Source organism: Vombatus ursinus, unplaced genomic scaffold (assembly GCF_900497805.2).
Source record: "Vombatus ursinus unplaced genomic scaffold, bare-nosed wombat genome assembly UNPS02014812.1, whole genome shotgun sequence".
NCBI classification, from domain to species: Eukaryota; Metazoa; Chordata; class Mammalia; order Diprotodontia; family Vombatidae; genus Vombatus; species Vombatus ursinus.
In genome coordinates this window covers 68,262,965-68,274,983 of record NW_020954590.1, presented here as the reverse complement: position 1 = coordinate 68,274,983, position 12,019 = coordinate 68,262,965, and positions in this window count along the sequence as shown.

Sequence of the window (12,019 nt, the reverse complement as noted above, 5' to 3'; positions counted from 1 at the left end):
AAAACACCCATTGGTGTTTTAAAAGTCCATTAGTAAACAGCAAAGAAAAACATTGTACTTTGGGATGGGACTAGGGTATTTTCAAGGTTTCATACTTCTGTAAGAGAGGAAGCATATTTAGTGAAACATAATGGAAGAAAGGGGCAACTAGGTGGTGCAGTAGACAGAATGCCGAGCCAGGAGGCAGGAAGACCTGAGTTCAAATATGACCTCAGACTCTTACTAGCTTTGTGATCCTGGGTAAGTCACTTAATCTTGTTTACCTCAGTTTCCTCATCTGTAAAATGAGCTGGAGAAAGAAATGGGAAACCATTGCAGTGTCTTTGCCAAGGAAAACCCCAAATGGGATCACAAGGAGTGGGACACAACTGAAACAACTGAACAACAACAACAATGAGGGAAAAAGAAAATAAAGAAAACTGTCCTTAAAGTCGAAGCACTCCAAAAAACTTGGAGATAAATCCTGGCTCTGTTACTTCTACAAATAACCTTGGGTAGATCACTTCAACTTTTTGATCATCTTCAATTTATAAAGTGGTTGCACTATCAAGTGCAGCAACTTGTTTTGCTTTTTAATATTTTGATAACTGGATTATAACATAATTGGTTTCCTTTGTAAGCCAATGTATTTTATTTGCTAAATCTCAAAAGCATCCTTATGAAGAGATCCATAGGCATCACCAGACTGTGAAAGGAGGCCATAACACACAAACAAGTTAAACAGCACCAGAATTAAATGATCCCTTTTTTGGCTGTTACATTCTGAATGGTAGTTCATAGACTCCCTCTGTCACATGCCCTGTGTTTGCATCAACAGGTATAATAAGATAGCTAGCATTTATATAGCACTTTCTATATGCTAAGCACTTTACAATTATCTCATATGAGCTTCACAACAAACCTGGGAGGTAGGTGCCATTATGATCACCATTTTACAGCTGAGAAAACTGAGGCAACAGAGGTTAAATGAATTCCTTAGGGCCAGGAAGTGACTGAGGCCAGATTTGAACTCAGGTCTTTGTGATTTTAGCCCCAGCTTTCCATCTACCGAACTACCTACTTGCCTAACGTTCCTACAAGGACTTTCTATTTCTACAAAGTCTTCCATTTTAAGAATTTCAAGCAATCAAAACAAATGTTGCCTGGTGAGTATTATAATCACCCTGGGAAACCTGGGCCTTCAACATATATGTATCCAACTTTCTATATTGTACACTTTCTCTTCATAATGAATAAAAATGGTAAAAATTCATTTACTATGCAAAAAATCTTTGAACAACCAAAATATTTGAATTAAAAAAAAAAGAATCCTACTCCTTTCAATGCTTTTGTAAATTTCTGAAATCTAATGAACTGAGATATCATAAGATTTTTCTCTACCTGTGGATGTATGTATAAAATATGTCTCACCATCATTAAAAGGCAGCATTTCATTCATTAAACAAACACTTCAGCATGAAACAATAGAAAGAGGGGAGCAAGAGATTTTTTCCAGTACTATTCCATCTCTGGCAGTCTCAAAAATGGAAAGGCTACTTGTGTGGTATTTTGGGCCTAGTTACAGGAAGTACCAAAAATCTCAGGAGAAATAGCTTTCTACTAAGATTTCCAGTCAGATTTAACAGACTTGAGATGTGAGACTTTTCAGACAGACAACCCAAAGATCCAAACATATGGGTGCTTATCTGAATTGAACCCAAACTCAGGGCCTTTTTGGAATTTCACACATCACTCCTGAAGCCCTCATGGCAAGCTTCTGCTTGCAGTGCCCCTGAGGGCCTGTCTCCTAATGGTGAGAGTCACCTTAACATACACCTGTTCGGCCCAGTTTGGTTGGTAAGCCAATCACTGGTAGTAACCACACATTACTGCATTGGACTTCACCTTTGTGTCTCTGATTTCTTTCTACATGGTCATGTAAGCACTGCATTTTGACAGCAAACCCACAGGAACTCTTCATAATTTGGTTGATCATATCAGGACTTTATAATAAATCCATTTGGAGCTACTTCAGAACAGGTATCAGCTAGAAGAACAATTAGGGTGCATATTCTGCCAAGAAAAGCTGCCAGTTTTTACCTGTTGCAGCAATTGGGAAATAGACCTGTACTTGCTGAAAAACCTACTTGTACATGCTTGCAGGGTGTGGGAGTGTGAGCAGGTGTTTGCAAACCACAGTTATATTCTTAACAATGCTGCCTGTCTCCAACTAGGAAAAAAAAAAAAGAATGTTTGGTGTCCAAAATCTCTTGCATCAGAAAAAACAAAAAAGTTTCATGATTTTTAGATGCCTAATCTGGCCCTCAGTACCACTGGGAGAGAGAAAGTATTATTCACTGCTAATTTCCACAGATAACTTGTATTTTGTTTCCCTTAATTTAAAAGTAGCCAGCATTCAACTCTTCTTTGGCTGCAAGTTGTAGGAAAGGAAATTGATGTGCTATCCAAGACCTAGGGGACATTATCAGTCACTCCTTCATCTTTTGTGGCTGGATTTAGCCAGGGGCAACATTTTCTCCAACCCTAATAAGAAGGGACCCTCAGTAGGGGTAATGAAGATACAATAAAAGTAATTCATTGAGTAATCCTGCTGAGAAATGAATTCCAGTCTCCAGCCAAATTTAATTGCACAGAGACACAGAATTAGTACCTAGGTGATAATAGATAAGGAATGTTTCTCTTACACCATACCCATATTGGTATCTCTCCACTCTACAGTATACAAAGCACACTGATGGATGTGTATGTAAATTTAGAGTTGCATCAGTACCACAGAGTAATTAAAAGATCAGAATGAAAGATAGATAAGGAATACTTTCATAACAAAGAAAAGAATGAATTAAGATTGATTTATGAACTTCCCTCACTTTTTCCCATTTTCTTGGACTGCTTTTTTTAAAGTACAGCATGAATTGGTAGGGTGGGAAGAGGGAGGAAAGAGCCCCCTTTCTGCTAACCTTATAGTGTCTTGAGCAAAGCCTCAATGGTACTGGTTTTGCTTCCAGTGATAAGTTTGAAATCAGCCTCTTAAACAAGCCTCAAACCTCCAGGGTCCTGACCAAGCAAACTGAACCCCACCAAGCATCACCTGCTTCCATCCCAGTCATGGCAAGCATAACCACCAAATCCAGGAAGCTGTTGCCTATCTATTTTCAGTCTGTGGTCTGTGGTCCAGCCCACTGTGGTAAATGTTGTGGTTTCCTGTTGGATGCTTATTCAGAGAACTGATATTTCTTGAAGGTACCATCTTTAATAGTGTCAACTTCTTCTTCCCTTGTGTTAGCTTTCCACCAGCAGTTCCCTTACCATTAAAACACTAAAGAGAAGGGTCAGTGGCCTCTCCATTAATTTTCAGCATAAATGTTGAGGGGCCCAAAGTCCCCCTCCAAGTCTACTCACAATACAAAGAAAATACTGAATGGAGTTAGAGCTAAGTCAACTGTTGAAGTGTTTCCGTTGGCCTGCCCAAGATAATTCAGAGCATGAAGATGGGAGCCCAAAACTCCCCAGCAAACTAAAACTCTGAGCAGAAAGTCTATACAAATGTATGTGAGCATAGTCATGGAGGAGATGGCAGAACATGTGCGCATTCATGTGTGGGCAGCAATGTCAATCCAATGGAATAGCACACAGACTGCCAAATCACCGACTTTTCTTACAGCTTTACTGTTCTATTCAGTGTTATTGGTTGAATGTCGAGCTGTGTAGCCGGGCCTCAAGTCTCACCTGTCTTACTCTCTCAGCAGTTTTGAGTCCAGTGAAAAATTATACATGTATTATTTAGGAGAAACCCATGGGACTATCTTTCAATGTGGAGGAACCCTGCAGCTGAGAAAGCTGAAATTGAACACCGGTCCCTGGGCCCAGACCAGTGGACAGCCAGGCCCTTTCTTATAACTCTAGTCAAACAACCTCTCCTTGTAAAACCTTAATTAGGGTCTTAAAATGGTTACAAGGCTGTAAAAGGGGGGGTTTATGGACACAGTAATTCAAAGCTTTTCTTGTCATTGGTGATTTTTTTTTCTTCCCTCTGTACATTTTTCTTTTAGCCCATCTCTATTTTGGAACAGAGCTGCCTACCCTGAAACAACAGCCTTCCTGTGGCAAGTAGGTCAGGTGGGGAGTTCCCTGGGCAGAGTTGTTAATTGCAGAAAAGCTAAGAAAGCCCCTATGACATTTTACCCTACTTTACCAACTTCCAAATGGCTGCCCAAATATGGAAACCACCTTCCCTTCTGTGGAAAAACATTTAGGGCCACTCAAAACCATTAGATTTGTTGGCTCTGATTTCAGATGAGCAGCACAAGCAAACCCCTGCCCAAGCGGAAATACTTGGGTTGTCTTTCTCAGCTTTCCTAACTCATCAAAGCTTGAATATCTCACAAGTATCTTCTAATGAGTTTCGTTGTTTTGTTTATTTTTCTTATCGCCAGCACAGGTAATGTTATATTCCAATTGCTGAAAGATCTCTCTCAAAGTGTGTTGACTTTTCTGAAGGATCTTTAATGTTTTCTAACATTTCAGCAAAACCTTACAACTGAGGTCTCAAACTCAGATTTGTGTATTTATTTTAAGTTTATAGTATTAATCTCTTAGTACTAGCACTATCTAAATCTTTGCTTCTCTTCCTGTGGTTGGAACTGAAACCAGAAGGCCGGGGTTGCCATCTTAATTTAAACGGGTAACCCCTAAGTTTCAGTTTCCTCTTTCATAAAATAAGGTGAATCTTATTTGTACTACCTGCCTCACAAAGCTGTTTCAAGATGCTTTGAAAACCTTAAAACACTATGCAAATGTGAGTTGGTGATACTCTGAATGTTGTGGTGATTGTTAATGAAGAGTTGTTGTTTTTTCAAATATGCATTCCTATTATTGAAGAGAACAAAAAAAATATGACTATGACTTGGACAGCTTCAAGGCCGCTCAAGCAAGTGATGGCTTTTGATTTTTCTGCTTTAGATGATATGGTGATTATTAGCAAACATGCTAGTCTTCTTATACAAACCTTTCATCCCCAATTCTCATCCCGTCTCAAAGAGAAAATGAAAAAAGGGCCATTTCAAATACGCCTTGTCTCCTTCAGGTGAGGTTGGGTAAATCACCTCCTCACTATGAATCTCAGGTTTCCTCATCTGTAAAAAGGGGAAAATAGTATTTACACTTATCTCCTGTACCTTACAAGGTTGATGAGAGGAAAAAGCCTTTGGAGACCTTAAAGTGCTTTATAACCATCATCATGATTATCATTCTGGTATTTCAAAAGTTAAAAAAATAAGAAAGTAGAAGCAGAAGAATCCTACTTGTGATATATTCTAAGTCCTTAATCGTTGTTTTCTTCTGAGCCAAAACTTGAGAGAAAGCCTCTAGGAAGCCCTTAACACCAACCTTTGGTAATTTTTACATTCCCAATATACAAGGCAATCTGCTCAATTGTAAGCTTGGGTCACCACCAGACTTGAAAATAACTATAGGTTCTTTAAAGAAATTTAATAAATTGCTGCTTCCTATTTCCACTAGTTAGCTTGAAGAAGTTTTCATCAGAGTGGAGGAAATTCAATTGTATCTGCTGTGAGAAAAGGCTTATAGTCTCTCAACCTAATGAAGTGGGGAGTAGAAGCAAGAAGTCGGCAAAGGTTGATATGATTACAAGATAGAATAAATAAAAGCTATGAAAATTGTCAATTCAATATTTATTACCAGTTCTAGCTTAAAGATGTATATATACATATGTGTGTGTGCACATATACATGCATATATTTATATATTTATGTTTATGTATGTATGTTTACATGTATATTTGATAGGAAAAGAGATTGATATTATTAGCTAAACTCAAATATTTAGGGCTGTTCATGCATTTCCCTTATCTGTGATATGGTAACGTATTCCCTTTATCTCTACCTTTCAGAATCCTTCTTCTCTATTGAAGTTTAGCTCCTAGAGCTTTATCTTCTGTGTAGTCTTCCTAAATCCCCCTCTTCCTTCCCTCCCAAATTTTTAGTACTTTCTGTTTCCTCAAATATTCCTAGAGCTCTTTATCTGATCTCTACCCTGGATCACATTGATCTGCGTCCATAGAGATCTCCCCGGTAGACTGTGTATGTGTAGTGTCAGAATCATAGATTTAAAGCTGGAAGAGACCTAGTTATTGTGGTTGAATCATTTCAGTCATGTCCAACTCTTCATAACCCTGTTTGGGTTGCAGGTGTTTTTTGGTGTTTTTGTGTTGTTGTTATTTTTTGCCAAGATACTAGAGTGATTTGCCATTTCCTTCTCCAGTTCATTTTACAGATGAGGAACTGAGGCAAACAGAGTTAAGTGACTTGCCCAGGGTCACAGTTAGTATCAGAAATCAGATTTGAACTCACGAAGATGAGTCTTCCTGATTCCAAGCCCTCTAACCACTTTACCACCTAGCTGGGCCCAAACGCTGTCTAATTCATATTTCTCATTTTATAGATGAGGAAAATGAGACCCAGAAAGGTTAAGTGATTTGCCCAAAGTCCCTCAGGCTTCCCACCAATGGACTCAGAATCATAGAACCTCATGAGTTGAAAAGGACCTCAAAGACCATCCAAACCCAGCATATCCCTGTACAAGAATCTTCTCTGTACTTCATTTAGGTCAGACAGCAGAGGTCTAATTTTAATACCTTCCCTCAAGACAGAATGCTATGACATTTTTTACATTAAAAAGGTAGTTTCCACTTGAGAATATTATTTCATCATATAATCAGAGGCATCCAAAAATATGCCACCTGGGCAACATTTTATCAGACAAAATAAGACATTCATTCATGCTGTGTTCCTTCATACCTTTCTAGCCTTTTATTCCCTGTCAAATATTCAATTACCTTGTTATGCTGGCCTACTTGCTGCTCCTTCTACACCAGATTCTATCTCCCATCTCCACACCATTGCACTAGCTCTCCTCCATGCCCTACATGTACTCCCTTCTCACCTCTGCATCTTAGCTTCCCCAGCTTCCTTCAAGACTCAGGTCTAATTCCACCTTCTAGCAGAGGCCTTTCCCAGTCTCCCAGCTGATAATGCTTTTCCCTACCTTCCATATAGTCTATAGGTATTCTCTTTGTACCAATTGTTTACATGCTGTCCCTCCCATGAGAATGTGAGTTCCTTGAAAGTAGGGTCTATTTTTGCCTTTCTTTGTATCCCTAGTGTTTAGCATGAGCCTGACCCATAATAAGTTCTTAATAAATGCTTGCTGCTGACTGACTGAGCCCTTGCTCTCTAGAGGAACTTACATTCTATGGGGAAAACAACATGTACATATGTCAGCATTAATAGAATCAATACAAAATAAATGCGAGGGAGTTTATGGAGGTAGGACACTAGCAGGTGGAGCGATGAATCATGAAAAGCTTGATGTAGAAGATGGTGTTTAATATACATCTTAAGGGAAGTTAGGGATTCCATGAGGTAGAGGAGAGAGGGGAGTACATTGAAGACACGAGGGATAGCTGGTACAAAAGCACAGAGATGAGAAATGGTGGAACTTCAAGAACATCAATTTCACCAGATGATGGAATATAGAAATAAGAATAATGGATGCTGAGATTGAGAAAGTGTTTTGGGTTCAGGTTGTGAAGGACTTCAAAAACTAAACACATTGGTAGCCATCTCTAGGGTGGGGGAGGAGGGGAGAAAAAAAGGGAAAAAAGAAATTTACATGACAAATGTATCATATATTTAAAAGGAATAGCAAGTTGTACATAAGAGATTTGTAGTTTCATGTGCAAACATCTTTTTATTATTCTACTATGTTACAGAAATGCGTTTTATTTCATAAATTAAAAAGAAAACAAGTAAAAGTTTTTTTTTAAAAAAACTAAATGGAGGAGTTCATATTTGATCTTAGAGACAATAGAGAACTCACAGCATTAATTAAGCAGAAGAGTTTTTAAGTTTATTAAGCATAGGTTAGACCTATGCTTTCACAGATATGTGGAGGATGGATTGAACTGGAGAGAGCTTTGAAGTAGACAGATCGGTTATATGCCATTAGACTAGTCCAGGTGACTATATGAGTACTGAAAGGGGAGATACTGTGAAGGCAGAAATGGTCAAGTTTGGCAACTGATTAAACATATATATATAATATATAATACATTAAAAATATATTAATATATTAATCATCAACAATATTTATTATAGTAATGATAATATTTATTAATACATAATAATAAATATATAACTTAATATATAGGGTAGGGGAGAATAAAGAGTTGAAGATAATGCCGAGGTTCCAAATGTGGAAGATTTAAAGGTTAATGATAACAGCCTCAATAGAAGGAGGGAAATGTGGAAGAGGGGAGGGCTTTGAGAGAAAGATAGTGCATTCTGCTTCTTCTCTGGACACATCTATAGATAGGACATCCAGTTTTAAATGTCCAATGAGAAATAATTGGCAATACAGGACCAGGGCTCAAGAGAGAGATGGTGGCTGTCTATAAAGATTAGGGAGTCAACTGCATAGCCATGATGATTAAACTGGTGGGAGTTCATGGAGTCATCAAGTGAGAGAACACAGAGAGAAAAGAGAGTCTGGGAAAGAAGCATCATAGTATGGCCATATGTAGGATGATAAGCTATCAAAAGGAATTGATTAGTCAGAGGGGTAGGAGGACAGTTAAGAGAATATCCAGGAGGAGAGGGTGGTCAATAGTGTCAAATGCTGCAAAGAGGTCAAAAAAGATGAGGATTAAGGAAAAAAAAACATTAGATTAGGCAATTAAGGGGCCATTTGGTGTTCAGTCATGTTCAACTCTTTGTGCTCTCATATGGGGTTTTCTTGGCAAAGACACTAAGTGGTTTGGCATTTTCTTCTCCAGTGGATTAGGCAAACAGACGTTAAGTGACTTGCCCAGAATTACATAACTAGTGAGTGTCTGAAGTCACATTTGAACTCAGGTCTATCCTGACCCTAAGCCCCATGCTCTATCCACTGAGCCGTCTAGCTGCCTCAATTAAGGGATCTTTAGAAACTTGAAAAGCATGATGAGGTCAGAAGTCAGATTGTAAAATGTCGTGGAGTGAAAAGAGAGGAAGTGGAAACAATAAGTATGGATGTTTTTTCTAGAATGGTTCTAAGATGAGGTGTTTGGGTTTTTTTTCTATTTTGACTGAGAAAGGTAGTAGAAATTTAGGATGTTAAATTGAGGGGATAGTAGGGTCTAATGAAAGGTTTTTTTGTTTGTTTGTTTTTTGTTTTGTTTTGATTTAGTTAAGTTTTTGTTTGTTTTTTTAAGGATCCAGGATACTTGGATGCTTTGTAGGCAGCAGGGAATAAACCAGTAGAAAGGAAAAGATTAAAGATTAGAGACAGAGAGTGGAAGGAGCAGGAAGAGAACAATCTTCCGGAGAAGACAAGAAGAGATGGAATCAAAAGCATATGTAGAGGAATAGGATCTGTCCATGAAAACTACCTCATTATCGGAGCCTGGAGTACAGGAGAGAATAGGAAATGATGTCAAGGATTTCTGAGAAGAAGAGAAGGGGAGGAGAGGAAGCTCACAGAGAATGGCCTCTATCTTCTCAGTAATGTTATGAATCAAGGTCTTTATTTGAGAAGATGGGGGAAGGGGGAGGTATATGATGTCTGAGTAGGAAAGAGATGGTTTGAAAAGAGACTCAATTAGGAAGGAGTCAAAGGATTGGCTTGCTTCACTGAGGGCACAGTTGAGATTAGATAACGTAAATTTGGAATGGATCATTTCTGTGTGTGACTTCTTCCAGTTCTATTTAGCTGCTGCTGAGTAGAAGACAATTTTCATACCCTCCCTGCCCAGACTTCTTTCCACCAAGTTAATTGTCCCTACTTCCATCAATTCCTTATATAATGTAAATTCAAGGCTTTTTACCACCCCAGTTATCCTCTTCTGGGAAACTCTCCAGCCTATCAGTATCTTTAAACCATGGCACCCAAACTGAACAAAATATCCTAGTCAATGTCTAGTAAAAAGAGAATGTAATGGGACTATTATCCCCTCCTGATTCCTGGAAACTTTACCTTTCCTAATGAATCCTAAGAGCATGTTTGCAATTTTTTGGCCATATCACACTGCTAACTCATATTGAGCTTGCAGTCCACTAAAACCTTCAGATCTTTTTCAAATCAAAGGTTATCTGTGTTACTCTCATTTTAGACATGATAGAAGCATCAATAGAAAATTTGAATGGCTTGCCCAAGCCCATACAGTCATGCAGCTGGAATTTGGTGCTCAGATTCAGAACAGCCAGACACTATTGCTTCACCCACTGACTCATGTTACTTCTCAGACAGCCTGTATCCCAATTTAATTGTTGGAGAGCAACTGTGCACTCACCTAATACAATAAAACCCCAATTACCAAACACAGATTCAGATATACTTCAGGTCAAATTATGTCACCCACAATTTAAAATATACCTACACATAAAACTCCAATAAATGTGTTAGCCCTCACCCCTGACACCCATGTGATAAAGGACTTCTGCACCTGCAATCCAGCAAGGGGAGATTTTTTTTAATCCCTAGCTTATTCCATAAATCTCCTACCTTTAAAAGTCTCTCAAATCAGCATAAAGGTGTACTGTTTCTACTACACAAACATACCATAAGGCTCATAACTTCTCTCCTCTTCACGAGGGCTATCCAACTGCCTGTCCTAAAGAGCCCTTCCTTCTGAGAAGTGGTACAACATTTACCCTGCTTACTTTCCATGTGGTTTTGAACCCTTTTTCCTTTTCCTTTCAAAGCATCTGACACTCAGGATTTCCCTGACTTTTCAAAGGTTCCTTGAGTAGGTTGTGGGGGAAATGAAATCCATAGCCTGGGGCTCATTCTGAAGATGCTGGGAACCTGGTGGGAGCCTGTGGCCAGAGTAGAAAGCAGTAATTGAGGAACTCAGTGGGAAACTGTACTGGTCCCCAGAAGAGCAAATGAAAGTTATCACTGACTCATTTCTTAGGTTAAAAAGGGGGGGGAGTGGAGAGAGGGTGTTCCTTGTTTACTCCTCCGTGTACTTTTCTGGTTTGCTGTATGCTACCCAAGTGAAGTTGCTGGTTGCTTTTTCAACTGATTTCTAATATTGAAGAAAAAATAACAGGAAAACTCCTCACTTCTGATTTCCATTTCCACAAGGCTATTGAGCCTTCATGCTAAAAACAGTATTACCTTACCTGTGATCTCATTTAAGTTTGGAGATAAAGATAATCTTGTGATTGCCTGGTTTAAGTGGCCCAGTGGATAGAGCACCCAGCCTGGCCACCGAAAGACTGAGTTCAGATGTGGTCTCAGACACATTAGTTATGTGACCCTGGGCAAGTCACTTAACTCTTTTACCTCAGTTTCCTCATATGTAAAAATGAGCTGGAGAAATGGCAAACCACTCCAATATCTTTGCCAAGAAAACCCCAAATGAGCTCACAAAGAGTCTGACACAACAACTTTGTCAGGAAATGATTCCAATAACCTCAAGATGGACCCAAAGATCAACTTTTTTTTTAAACAGCATTCAGTCATTCTGTATTTCTTTTCCCTGACCCAGTTCTATGTCTGATATATTCTCTGGCATACTATAAAAACAAGATGGAAATTTTCATCCTAATTCTTTTGTTTCACTGAGACCATTTGTGTCATGAACTCATAAGGTCACAGGATGTCAAAACTGGGAGGAAACTCAGAAATCAGCCAGAATGTTCTGAAGCACAGAGGGGGATTGTGATATCCTAATGTCACTCAGCAGGTAGTTAGTGGTAGAGTTGAGACTTAGAACCTAGGTTACCTGCCTTGAGAAGTAATTTGCCCAAGACAACTTTAAATGTGTTCCTTCAATACATTTGTACACTCAGGAAAAAAATAACAATGAAACAACAGTTTTATGATGGGAACTTTGTTTAAGTTAATCATTTATCAAGTCCCTATTTCTGTCAAAGATACTACCATTCTCCCAGTTTCCCAGACTCATAACCTCAATGCTGTCCTTGGCTGATTCTTCCTTGCCCAACAAATTCATTCA